This window comes from Carcharhinus amblyrhynchos, chromosome 19 (assembly GCF_965287045.1).
Source record: "Carcharhinus amblyrhynchos chromosome 19, sCarAmb.v2.hapA, whole genome shotgun sequence".
Taxonomy (NCBI): domain Eukaryota; kingdom Metazoa; phylum Chordata; class Chondrichthyes; order Carcharhiniformes; family Carcharhinidae; genus Carcharhinus; species Carcharhinus amblyrhynchos.
The window spans coordinates 47886179-47900367 of record NC_137342.1 but is presented as its reverse complement, the minus strand read 5'-3'; the positions used below and the strand labels follow the sequence as shown (position 1 = coordinate 47900367).

General features: G+C 43.8%; 1 long non-coding RNA gene across 2 annotated transcripts in view; it reads right to left on the bottom strand.

Annotated features, from left to right (window-relative positions):
• The window catches only part of LOC145355509 (uncharacterized), a 53473-nt gene extending 53286 nt beyond the window's left edge, over positions 1-187 (bottom strand). For both annotated transcript variants that reach the window (XR_013888999.1, XR_013889000.1), the window contains exon 1: positions 104-187. This is a non-coding gene — a long non-coding RNA (uncharacterized LOC145355509). The remainder of the gene's footprint in view (positions 1-103) is intronic.
• Positions 188-14189: the final 14002 nt, after the last annotated feature.

Below are 14189 nucleotides of genomic sequence, written 5' to 3'. Positions count from 1 at the left end.
TAGCCGCCACTACACTGCGGAGTTTACTTTTCACAACAGGCTGCATAGAACAGATATTGAATTTGCCACAGCCCATTCAGCCCCAGTGATCCATCACACTCACCCTGCTGAATCTCATGACAGTAAACTCCTCCCCGGAGAAATTGGCAGGAAACAGGGAGAATCGGCCCACCATGATGGAGGTTTGGGACCAATATCTCTTCAGAATTCTTTCGAGTCTGGGAGGCTGGAGTTATGGAGCTGGGATCGGGGGGTGGGATGGCTGATGTGGAAGGGGAGCCTAGTCCTGGGTGGAGGTGGGGGGGGGGGTGGTCTGGCCCTGGGAAAAGGAGTCCAACCAGCAATGTGGCTGGCTGCTGTCAATAGCCATCACTCAACTCACATTGAAATGCCAGTTACATTTATATGTGGTTGGTGAGTCAGTGGGACAGTTGGCCATTTGCCAATACTGGTCTGTAACCTCAGAGTTAGATTCTCATCATGTGCTGACTCAAACCGTTTTGGAAAATCTACTGTGCAGCATAGCTGACCAGTCGGAGAAATTTTGTCCAGTCTGGGAGCATTTCTTCATGGCTGAACCTGTCACCAACTCTGTGCGTGCACGATTCTAAATATTTAACTCTGTTTGACGCCATCGTGAGTAAGAGTAGGCTCCAGCCAGGATCTGAGGGGTTTATCTAACAGTCATTGAAGTCATTTTGCAACTTCTGCTGCTCTTTTAAGACACCAAACAAGTAAACAAACTCAAATTAACTTAGGGACAAATTAAAAGGGGCAGCCCCCCAAAAAGGAAGGGGGGGATGGCCCGAACAGAAACCAAAGTCGAAAGGAAACTTAAAACATTAAATCCAAATGTGATTGTCGGGGTCGATAATACACCCCAGCCCCTGCGGTGCCCCCCGTGGACACTCGCTGCCTGGACCTATTGATACTTCTGCTTCCTGGAAGGGGTAAAAATAATCCAAAAAGCCAATGAAACCAAGGTAAAACTTGACAAAGACAGAAGATGATTTTCAATATAGCTGTGCAGAAAGTCAGTTGCCTCAGTTTGGTCGTGAAATGACAAAGACACCTCAGCTTCTAAGAAAAATCAATAATTCCAATAACCAGCCAAATAAACATTGGATTTCAGATGACAGCAAAGTTCACCAGTCTTTAATTATTCAGGCAACAAATACAGAAAAATGCTGGAACATCTCAGCAGGTCCGACAGCTATACCCCAGCTATAACACTAATTCTGCACTCTCTCGTTTCCTTCTTTATGAACGGTATGCTTTGTCTGTATTTTCTTTTAGTCATTCGTGGGATGTGGGTGTCACTGGCTGGCCAACATTTACATAGAACATCGAACATTACAGCACAAATAGGCCCTTTGGCCCACAGGTTGTGCCAATCATATCCATACCTACCAGGCCATAGAACTATCTGTAACTCCCAATCCCATTAAATCCCACGTACTCATCCAGAAGCCTTTTAAAAGACCCCAGTGAGTTCGCCTCTACCACCACCGATGGCAGCCGATTCCACTCACTCCCCACCCTCTGAGTGAAAAACCTGCCCCTAACATCTCCTCTGTATTTGCTACCCAGCACCTTAAACCTGTGTCCTCTCGTTGCGACCATTTCAGCCCTGGGAAGTAGCCTCCGAGAATCCACCCTATCTATTCCTCTCAACACCTTATTTATTGTCCATCCCTAGTTTGCCCGAGGGTAGTTGAAAGTCAACCACATTGCTGTGGCTCTGGAGTCACATGTAGGCCAGACCAGGTAAGGATGGCAGATTTCCTTCCCTAAAGTGAACCAAATGGGTTTTTCCGACATTTGACAAGGTTTTCATGGTCATCAGTAGATTCTAAATTCCAGATATTTATTATTGAATTCAAATTCCACCATCTGCTGTGGCAGGATTCGAACCCGGGTCCCCAGAACATTAGCTGAGTTTCTGGATTAATAGTTCTCTGATAATACCACTAGGCCATCACTTCCCCCACAAAAGATGTACTACTTTTCACTGTGTACTAATACTTGTGACAATAATAAATCAAATCAAAGCATCTGTGGAGAGAGAATAGAGCCAATGTTTCGAGTCTAGATGACCCTTCATCAGAGTGATGTGAGTTCTGATGAATCTCATCTAAATTCGAAATGTCAGCTCTATTCTCTCCCCACAGATGCTGTCAGACCTGCTGAGATTTTCCAGCATTTTTCTGCTTCTGTTTCAGATCCGCAGTTTCAGCATTCGCAGTATTTTAATTATTGAAGCCTTAATGACAGAACAAAGAAACTCTAATGTTCAGAAAAAAAACAATAATTCTCAGTTTGCAGCTTTTAATTATGATTCCAAAAAAAGTATTTCTACCACAGGAAATGTATTAGGGTCACATCAGGATTGTTGAAAGATTGTCACCTGGTCACAAAATCTCCCCGGGATGTAGATGTAGTGGATTGATGTCATTATCTAGAATTTTCCAGCGTTGGATTTATGGCAAACCCCCACCATCTTGGCTGATGGTTGGGGGTTGGCTGCAGGGGTAGGTGCAAACAACAGGAAACCCTGCTGATGGCAGTGGGACCAGGAGATCCCACCCCTGGCCAATGGCAGGATGCCTCCACGAAACGCGGCATGTGGAAAATCCCATTGCTTCTCTGCACATGCGCGAACCAGGGCACGGTGGCCATCTTGTGTTGGCAGGAACGGCGAGGCCACTCAACGAATTCAAAGCTGAGTTAGACAGATTTTTGACCTACAAAGGAGTGAAGGGTTCTGGGGAACAGATAGAAAAGTGGGTCTAAGGCAATGATCAGAGTAGCCTCATGGGGCGGACTGGATTCTGTTTTGTCTGTTCCCATTCATCCATAAGCCCTTTGGACAGCCTGATTGGACCACTGGGCACAACATGGTCAACACTGACTCTATCCCCAGCTGACCTCCCAGTGCTGGCCAATCAGGAACAGAACCCCTGACTGATTTGATCCCTAGTCTGGGGTCACTGAAAAGAAGCTTGCTGCCAACACAAAGAACAGACTTAGGACCATTATGTATAACTTGGTTCACATTAGGAGAGTTATTCTCCAATTTAAATGCCATCTATTAAAAATTCATATTGCAGATGTGGGCAAGGCCACATTTTATTGCTCATTCCTAATTGCCTTGACATCTGAGTGGTTTGCTATGCCTTAGTCAGCAGTTTGTTTGCAGTCAATGGTTTACAATGCCTTAGCAGCAAGAGTCAACCACAGCAGACTGGGTTGGGAGCCACACATATTCCAAACCAGGTGAAGACACAGAATTCCTTCCCCAATTGAGCATGTGTGAACTAGATTTTTTTTTTAAAGCATATCATCTCACACACACTGTTTTCCCATTGGAGAAGAGCTCCCCAGCTGATTATCAGCCTGTTGAACCCTGTTATGTTTTATTGCAATTACTTAGGGCGTTGGTGAGGACACACCTGGAGTATTGTGTGCAGTTTTGGTGTCCTTATCTGAGGAAGGATGTTCTTGCTATAGAGGGAGCACAGCAAAGGTTTACCAGGCTGATTCCCGGGATGGCAGGTCTGGCATATGAAGAGAGACTAAGCCGGTTAGGACTATTGGAGTTTAGAAGAATGAGAGGTGATTGCATAAAAACTTGTAAAATTCTTACAGGATTTGACAGGGTAGATTCAGAAAGAAGGTTCCCAATGATGACAAAGCCCTTTAATGACTTCAACCAGCCGTTGAGGTTGACCAATGGAGAATGAACTCCTTGATTAAGGATCGAGTTGATGGGCCAATCAGGGAGAATTTGCCTTGTATTAAACTGGGAGTTTCAGCTCCTCTGCTGGTAGATTGCTGACTGATAGTATTCTGTGTACCCTTTGTCAATAAAGGGATTTTTAGTGAAGGAACTTCTGCCTCTGCAGATTTATTACAGCTCAGAACTAATGAAAAAAGCATGGCTGTTAGGGAATTTGGGGAAATAAATAATGATGTCTTAAGGGGTGTACATATTACAGTGAAGGAGGTATTAGAAGCCTTAAAGTCTAGGTAGATAAGTCCCTGGGATCTGATGAAGTGTATCCCAGGACATTGTGGGAGGCTAGGGAGGAAATTGTGTGTCCCCAAGCTGAGATATTTGAATCATTGATAGTCATGGGTGAGGTGCCTGAAGATTGTTGAGTGGCAAATTTGCCCCTTTTGCTTAAAAAGGGCTGTAGGGAAAAGCCTGGGAACTACAGGCTAGATACCCACAACAGATGTGAGGCTAAGTTGTTGGAAGGTACTTTGAAAGACAGGGTCTACAGGCATTTAGAGATGCAAGGACTGATTAGGAACAGTCAGTGTAGCTTTGTGTGGAAAATCATGTCTCTCAAATTTAACTGAGTTTTTTGAAGGGGTAACCAAGAAGGTAAATGAGGGCAGTGCAGCTGATGTTGTCTACATGGAATTTAGTAAGGCCTTTGACAAGGTACTGCATGGTAGTTGCATAAAGTTAAATCTCATGGGATCCAGGGTGAGGTATCTAAATGGATACAAAATTGGCTTCTTGTCAGAAGCTAGAGGGTTGTTTTTCAAACTGGAGGCCTGTGACCAGCAGAGTGCCTCAGGGATCAGTGCTGGGTCCACTGTTATTTGTCACTTGTATTAATGATTTGGATGAGAATATAGGAGACATGGTTAGTAAGTTTGCAGATGACACCAAGATTGGTGGCATAGTGGACAGTAGAAAGTTATCTCTGATCCCAATGGGATCTTGATCAATTGGGCCAGTGGGTTGATGAATGGCAGATGGAGTTTAATTTAGACAAATGTGAGGTGATTCCTTCTTAGTAGATTGAACCAAGGCAGGACTTACTCAGTTAATGGTGGGGTGTTGGGGCGAGTTGCAGAACAAAGATCTAAGTATACATGTTCATAGCTCCTTGAAAGTGGAATCACAGGTGGACAGATTGGTGAAGATGGCATTCAGTTTGCTTGGTTTCATCAGTCAAAATATTGAATACAGGAATTGGGGCATCTTGTTAAAGTTGCACAAGACATTGGTAAGGCCACACTTGGAATACTGTATGCAATTCTGGTCGCTATTATAGAAAGGATATTATTAAACTAGAGGGTGCATAAAAGACTTGGAACATGAACATAGAACATAGAAAAACTACAGCACAAACAGGCCCTTTGGCCCACAAGTTGTGCTAATGCTATCCCTACCTACTAGGCTTACCTATAACCCTCAATTCTAGTAAGTCCCATGTACTCATCCAGAAGTCTCTTAAAAGACCCTATCAAATTTGCCTCCTCTACCACTGATGGCAGTCGATTCCACTCATCCACTACCCTCTGAGTGAAAAACTTACCCCGATATCTCTTCTGTACCTACTCCCCAGCACCTTAAATCTGTGTCCTCTCGTAGCAACCATTTCAGCCCTGGGAAAAAAGCCTCTGAGAATCCACCCAATCTATACCTCTCAACATCCTATACACTACTATCAGGTCATCTCTCTTAGGAGAAAAGACTGAGCTCCCTCAACCTATCCTTATAAGGCATACCATCCAATCCAGGCAACATCCTTGTAAATCTCCTCTGCACCCTTTCAATAGCTTCCGCATCCCTCTTGTAATGAGGTGAGCAGATCTGCGCACAGTACTCCAATAGGGGTCTGACCAGGGTCTTATAAAGCTGCAGCATTATCTCCCAACTCCTAAACTCAATCCCTCGATTGATGAAGGCCAGTACACCGTACGCCGCCTTGACCACATCCTCTACCTGCGAGGCCGATTTAAGAGCCTTATGGACCCAGACCCCAAGGTCCTTCTGATTCGCTACACTGCTAAGAGTCTTACCTTTGATATTATACTCCTTCATCCCATTGGTCCTGCCAAAATGGACCACTACACATTTATCTGGGTTGAAGTCCATCTGCCACTTCTCTGCCCAGTCTTGCATCCTATCTATGTCACGCTGCAACTTCTGACATCCCTCCAACTATCCACAACACCACCAACCTTTGTGTCATCAGCAAACTTACCAACCCATCCCTCCACTTCCTCATCCAGGTCATTTATGAAAATGACAAACAGCAAGGGTCCCAGAACAGATCCCTGGGGCACTCCACTGGTGACTGACCTCCATGCAGAAAAAGACCCACCTACAACCACTCTCTACCTTTTGTGGGCAAGCCAGTTCTGGATCCACAAGGCAACAGCCCCTTGGATTCCATGCCCTCTCACTTTCTCAAGAAGTCTTGCACAGGGGACCTTATCGAACACCTTGAAGTCCATATAAATCACATCTACCACTCTTCTTTCGTCAATGTATTTAGTCTCATTTTCAAAGAACTCAACCAGGCTTGTAAGGCATGATCTGCCTTCGACAAAGCCGTGCTGACTACTATTGAGCGTACTAAACTTCTCTAAATGTTCATAAATCTGTCCCTCAGAATCTTCTCCATCAACTTCCCAACCACTGAGGTTAGACTCACCAGTTGGTAATTTCCTGGACTATCCCTATTCCCTTTCTTGAATATAGGAACCACGTTCGCAATCCTCCATTCATCCGGAACCTCTCCCGTCTCCATCGTCGATGCAAAGATCATCGCCAGAGGTTCTGCAATCTCTTCCCTGGCCTCTCACAGTAACCTGGGTTACATCCCACCCGGTCCCGGTGGTTTATCTATCTTGATGCTATTCAAAACTTCCAACACATCCTCTTTCTTAATGTCCGCATCCTCAATCTTTTCAGTCTGCCGCAGGCCAGTAGTACAACCACCCAAATCTTTTTCCACCATGAATACTGAGGTGAAGTAATCATTAAGCACCTCTGCTATTTCTACCCGTTCTGTACAAACTTTCCCACCTTCACGTTACACAGTTCCTATTCCTTCACAACTCATCCTTTTACTCTTCACATATTTGTAGAACGTCTTAGGGTTCTCCTTAATCTTACCTGCCAAGGTCTTCTCATGACCCCTTCTGGCTCTCCTAATTTCCTTATAAAGTTCCTTCCTACAAACCATATACTTCTCTAGATCCCTAACATTGCCTAGCTCTCTGAACCTTTTGTACACTTTACTTTTCTTTTTGACTAGGTTCATTACAACTTTTGTGCACCACGGTTCCCATAACCTACCAAAACCTCCCTGCCTCATCGGAATGTTGTTGTGCAGAACTCTAGACAAACATTCCTTGAAAATCTGCCACCTTACTTTGGTACTTTTTCCCGAGAACACGCCTTCCAATTTACTTGTCTAATTTTCTTCCTGATGGCTTCATATTTCCGCTTACTCCAGATAAACACTTCCCTAGCTTGCCTGATCCTATCTCTTTCCATGCTTGTGTAAAGGAGATAGAATTATGATCACTATCCCCAAGAAGTTCTCCCACCGAGAGGTCCAACACCTGTCCAGGTTCATTAGCCAGTACCAGATTGAGTACAGCCTCTCCTCTCGTAGGCTTATCCACATACTGTGTCAGAAAACCCTCCTGAACACACCTAACAAACTCCTCTCCATCGAAACCCCTTACCCTAAGAATGTTCCAATCGATGTTTGGGAAATTAAAGTCTCCCATCACGACAACTCTGTTATTACTACATCTCTCCAGGATCTGTTTCCCTATCTGCACCTCAACATCTCTGTTACTATTGGGCTGCCTATAGAAAACACCCAGCAAAGTTATCGACCCTTTCCTGTTCCGAACTTCTACCCATAAAGACTCCATAGACAATCCCTCCACGGCGTCTACCTTCCATACAGCCGTGACACTGTCCCTGATCAACAGTGCCACTTCCCCCCTACCCCCCCTCTTTTGCCTCCCTCCCCTGTTCTTTCTGAAACCCGGCACCTCAAGTATCCAGTCCTGCCCCTGAGACATCCAAGTCTCTATAATGGTCACCACATCACATTTCCAAGCAGTGATCCATGCGCTAAGCTCATCCACTTTATTCACCATACTCCTGGCGTTAAAATAGACACATCTCAAACCTTCGGTCTTAACGCTCTCCTTCTCCATTACCCATCTATCCTCACTCTTACTATGACTCTAGGGGTCATAGTTTGAGGATAAGGGACAAATCTTTTAGAACTGAGGAGAAATTTCTTCACCAACAAGTGATGAAAGTGTAGAATTCACTATCAGTCGTTGAGACCAAAACGTTGTGATTTCAAGAAGAAATTAGATAGAGCTCTTGGGGCAAAAGGGATAGGGAAGGAAGGGGGATCAGGATATTGAATTTGATGATTAGCCATGATCATAATGAATGGTGGAGCAGGCTTGAAGGGCTGAATGGCCTATTCCTGTTTCTAGTTTGTTATAAATGGTCCCTCTGTGGCCAACAAGTCCTGGCATTGAAGTCCTGATTTCAACTCTAAGTCCTGACTTGAACCCAAAGTGTTTACTCCAGGGTCAGGATGCTACAACTGTGCCACAAGACTGCCTGTAAACCGGGTGAATTTTTATGACAATCTAATCATTTCATAGTTACCTTTTTCTGGGCCGGTTATTTAGTTCCTTTTTTTACCTAATAGTTGAAATTCTGCTCTCCAGTATTAGTACTACAAATTAATCCATTGACCTGAAATTTGATGTTTTTTGTTCATTTGTGGGACATGGGCCTTGCTGGCTGGCTGACATTTATTGCCCATCCCTAGTTGCCCTTGAGAAGGTGGTAGTGAGCTGCTGCCTTGAATTGCTGCAGTCGCCTTCCCCGATAGGGAGGGAATGCTAGGGTTTTGACCCAGTGACTGAAGGAACAGTGATATATTTCCAAGTCAGGAAGATGAGTGGCTTGGAGGGGAACTTGCAGGTGGTGGTGTTTCCATGTATCTGCTGCCCTTGTCCTTCTAGATGGAAGTGGTCATGGGTTTGGAAGGTGCTTCTTCAGGTGAATTGCTGCAGTGCATCTTGTTGAGAGCACACACTTCTGCTACCCTCAATGGTGGAGGGATTGAATGTTTATTGATATGGTGCCAATCAAGTGGGCTGCTTTGTCCTGGATGGTGTCAAGTTGAGTGTTGCAGCTGCACCATCCAGGCAAAGGGGGACTATTCCATCACACTCCTGACTTATGCCTTGTAGATGGTGGATAGGCTTTGGGGAGTCAGAGTGAGTTACTCACCTCGGAATTCCGAGCCTCTGATCTGCACTTGTAGCCACTGTTTGTGGTGAGTCCAGTCGAGTTTCTGGTCAATGGTAACCCCAAGTATGTTGATGGTGGGGGATTCAGTGATGTTAACACCACTGAATGTCAAGAGGTGGTGATGAGAATGTTTCTTGTTGGTAATGGTCATTGCCTGACATTTGTGGTGTGAATGTTATGTGTCACTTGTCAGGCCAAGCCTGGATATTGTCCAGATCTTGTTGCATTTGAACATGGCAAAGTAGTTGAATTGATACATGTTAATCAACCTTTACTCATATTGCACAATGGAATTCTAACCCACAGAATTGGGGAATGGTTCTAAAATAACAGTCCAGTGTTTATTTAGGTTATTAAGTAACAATTGGTCCCGTGTCTTGCTGTTTTTAGTGTATATTTTGAATGTGATATTAGGCCTTACATTTCATGTTTGTGTTGGCACTGCTTCTGACTTCACTGCTGATCATGATGGAGTTCCCAGAACTATATTGATCCTGATACTTTGCAATTCAAATGCAAAAAATGTCAGCTATTTCTTTCTTTGATACATAACTGTGAAGTCCCTTGAGATGTAGGGGCAACATAGAAGAATGTGGAAGATCCCATGGCACTGTTTTAAAAAGCATGAGAGTTCTCCCCAGTGTCCTGGCCAATGTTTCTCCCGAACTCAGCACTACAAGCAGATTGGCTGGTCATTATCGCAAAGTTATCTGTGGGGGCTTTAGGTTTAAAGTTTATTAGTCACAAGGCTTACATTAACCAAAAGAGAAAATGCTGGAGAATCTCACTAGATCTGGCAGCATCTGTAAGGAAGGAAAAGAGCTAATGTTTCGAGTCCAGATGACCCCTTGTCAAAGCCTAGAGCTTTAGGGAAATTTTGGGCTCATCATTCCTACGTTACAAAAAAGTTACACTTCAAGAAGCACTTCATTAGCTGCAACATAAAGTGGAACATCCTGAGATTGTGAACAGGGCTACATAAACACAAACCTGTCGTCAAGATCGCAGGGAAGAGCCCTCATCAAGATATGTTTGCTAAAACTTTTTATGTTCTCATTTGTTTGTTAGATGCAGGGATGGAGTATAAAGATTCCATTGAAAGCACCTTCCCAGTCCACGCCCACTTCTTAGAAAGACAAGGGCAATAGATACATGGGAACATCACCCCTGCAAGGTCCCCTCCAAGCTGACTTGAAAATATATCGCCATTTTAACGCTGCTGGTGTGTCAAAATCCTGGAGTTCCCTCCCTAACAGCACTGTGGTTGCACCTACACCACATGGTTCAAAAAGACAACTCATCACCACCTTCTCCAGGGCAATTCAGGATGGGGAATAAATGTCCCTCCAGAGTGACGGTGGAAACCCCAAGGAGAGCTACACGGCAGTTTCCTCATCTCAACCAGCACTCAGTGCACTGAGGAAGGTTCCAGCCAGTAACTCTGTGTTTCCCTCTCCACAGCTGCCTCCAGGCGTGCTGAGCTTTTCCAGCATTTTTCTGTGTTTTATCTCAGATTTCCAGCATCTGCAGTATTTTGCTTTTCTGTTTTTTTTTCCTTAGCAAATCTAGTTCACTAAGAGAATCTGTCATCCTTAGCTGGTCTGGCTGACATGGAACTCCAGACCCACAGCAATGTGGTTGACTTTTAACTGCCCTCTGAACTGACTGGTCAGACCAGTTTATTTTAATTGCCCTTTAATTGGTACAATGAGACCGACAACAAATTTAACAAAATGATGGTCTCACCACAATTGCGTCAGTGCATTCTGCAATAATACAATAGGTTCTTCCCAATACCAGCTGTTTGAGGGGGAAGTGTTACATTATGCAATTTTGACCTTCATTGTGGTTGGAATTCCTCTGTGATCTGTAATTGTTATGATGGGTTTAGCATCGGTAGCAAGGAATCGAAAGTGTATTCAGTGCTCTGAAGGGGAAATATATTCTACTGAGTTATGAAAATAATAAAGCTATGCTTTCATTACCCTGCATCACTGCGGTGATTTTTGTGTGCCCTGCTAGGCTGCTCTGTGAGAAATTTGTTAGTGGTAGTCAGAGTAACCCAACCTCAGTTGAACTTCCTTTAATGTGACTTTGCGAAACTGTATTCAATTGACGTAAGATCATAAGGTCATTTGGCCCATTGAACCTGCTCCACCAATCAGTAACTTCATAACTGATCACAATGTGGCCTCACTCCACTTTCCTGCTGGCTTTTCTGTAGCCCATAACTTTCTTATAGATCAAAAAAATCTGTATGTCAGCCTTGAACACATTGCGAGCTGGTCTTATCACACACAGTATCAAGGTTGTGAACTTCATTAACTCACATTATGAAATTCTATATAAAATACTGCTCCTTCACATACATAGAGCTGAAGTCAGCAGATAAAGGTTCATCCTTACAGCTTAAAATTAATGATGTGTGGCTATAAGTGTTCCAAGCACACAAGAGAAGCAGTGAACATTGGTTGCGTTTTGTAGCTCTCTCAAGTGAGCGGATATAGAGATGGTAACCTTAATTCATAAATGTGCAAAAGGTCCAAATTGTGGTTAAAATAACCTCCTCATCCAGGGGCTTGGGAAGTTCTGAGCCAGTTGAGTGGTGAAGAATTTAGGCTTTTTTTTTGGAATATGGCTGAAAAAGCTAAAGCTGGTCACCCTGCACTCAGCAGAGCAATCGCAAGGATATTAATGTCAGGGGAAGGAGCCACTTTATGAGAAGAGGGTGTAGTTCATCTCAGAATAAAGTGGTGTCAATTTAAGACTGATGTGAGGAGGAATTTCTTCTCCTGAAGGTTTTGAGTCTTTGGAACTCCTTGCCATGCAGAGCTGAGGCAGAGTCATTGTGTATATTTAAGGCTGAGGTGGATAGATTTTTAATCAGTTAGGGAATCAAGGGTTGCAGGGAAAGGGCAAGAAAGTGCAATGACCTCAATGAGGCCCACAAGGTTGGCCTCTTGGAGTATGAGCTCCTTGATTGAGGTAATGATTTGGCTGTCCATTAGTGAGTATCACCTGTATACATATTGAGGACTGTCTGGTATACTGACACTCCTGATTCTGATTTTGTACCTGAAACACTCATAGGAATGGGGTACAGTTTGTAAATAAAGAAATCTGGTGAAGGGACACCGCCTCTGAGGAATTATTTTCCTTTTTCTTTGTGGCCTTCATCTGTTAAAACAAGTTCCTGTTTTCCTCATCCATTGCTTCATGTGCATTTTACACACCTCCAGACACTTAAGGGAGTTCGCCTTGGGGTTAAAAATCCTTTCCTTGAAAAGCAACACCAAAAACGGATTAACCGATCGTTCCTGTTTCTGGGATCTTTGTATGCCTTGCACAGCAATGGTTGCTGTATTCACATGAACTTGAAGGAAATTTGGCATGTCCACTATGATTCTTACCAACTTTTACACATGCACCATAGAAAGCGCTCTTTCTGGTTGTATCACAGCTTGGTATGAGCTCCTGCTCTGACCAAGACTGCAAGAAACTACAATGGGTTGTGAATGAAGCCCAGTCCATTGACATTGTCTATATATCCTGCCACCTAGGAAAAACAGCCAGCATAACTAAGGATCCCATACACCCTGGGCATAGATACAAAAGTCTGAGGACAAGTACCAACCGACAACTTGTTCCCTGCTGCCATCAGACTTTTGAATGGACCAACCTCACATTAAGCTGATTTTTCTCTGCACCCCAGCTATGACTGTAATGCTCCATTTTGCACTCTCTCATTTCCTTCTCTATGAAAGGTATGCTTTGCCTGTATAGCGCGCAGGAGACAATACTTTTCACTGTATGTTCATATGTGTGATGATAAATCAAATCAACTTGTTCTGTGTAAAGTGCTAAGGCTGGTAACCTCCCCACAGCTGGGATTCTGTTGTTGTGCTGCAATGTACAGAGTTTTGGCTGAGTGCCAAACTGTCTGTTCTCGCAGTGGAGGAATGAATGAGATCGGAGAATCCTGGCCAAGGGGTTAAATAAATGAAAGTTTTTATTTGTTGGAATAATCCTGTAAAATAATCCTGCAAGAAACTACAAAAGTTTGTGAATGTAGCCCAGTCCATCACACAAATCCTCTTTCGCAGAAGATGCTTTAGCACTAACTAATTCCTCATTTTAACACTTTCTTTCTCCTGAAGTTTGTTTTATGTTTATTATGTATTAATGAAGTGAAGTAGTTGCAGAGTTTCTCCGTCCAATAGCCCACGTCTGGTATTTCTGGAGGGCGAATACACCTTTGTTTGACGCTGGTCCAATCGATGCTGGAGAAACTAGGTCAAGCTCCATGTGGGCACAAACTCTCAGCTACAATCAGCTCAGCTCATCCAGTCACGAGGAAGGAAGCTTTACTCAGGTACTGAGCAGGCAATGCTGAACTGGCTCATCTTTAATTTAGCTGGTTGGTGTTTGCAATCCATTAGAAAAAGAGGACAAAAACCTACACTCTCCTCTTTCGCTTTCCTTCTTCCCGAAGCTGCTATCTCATCTCAAAGCCTGTGTGGGGGTTAAAGGAAAGCAAAATAGAAGGAGCTGGGGAGGAGACCTTGAAAGAATTCTAAAAATAAATGGGGATCCGCCGATGAACATTATAATCGCTACTCATGGTAATCTAAGGTGAATGATATTATAAAATGTCCTTGCATGCAACACACTCTTGGATATGTAAGACAGGATTAATACTCCTTATTTGATTAATATGCACTCAAATTACATAGTTTGTGTTCAGTGTTGAACAATAGAATGTATTAATGTGGAAGTACAGGATTGCGATGGCAGGAAAACCATATTACTTGATGAGTTAGTTGGTTTTGTATTCTTTTCACGGCAATCTCTGTTCCTTTGCCTTAGAAAGAGAGCAGCAGCTATTAAGAAGATAGCTTCTCGGTGCAAAGAGTTCCAGGATAATGATGGGTTCGATCGCTCCGTCTTTCTATTCATTTATTCATGGTACGTGGGCGTCGCTGGCTAAGACAGCATTTGTTGCCCATCCTTCATTTGCCCTTTGGTGGTGAGCTGCCTTTTTGAGGGACCGTATCCCTCTATTCCCATCCTATTC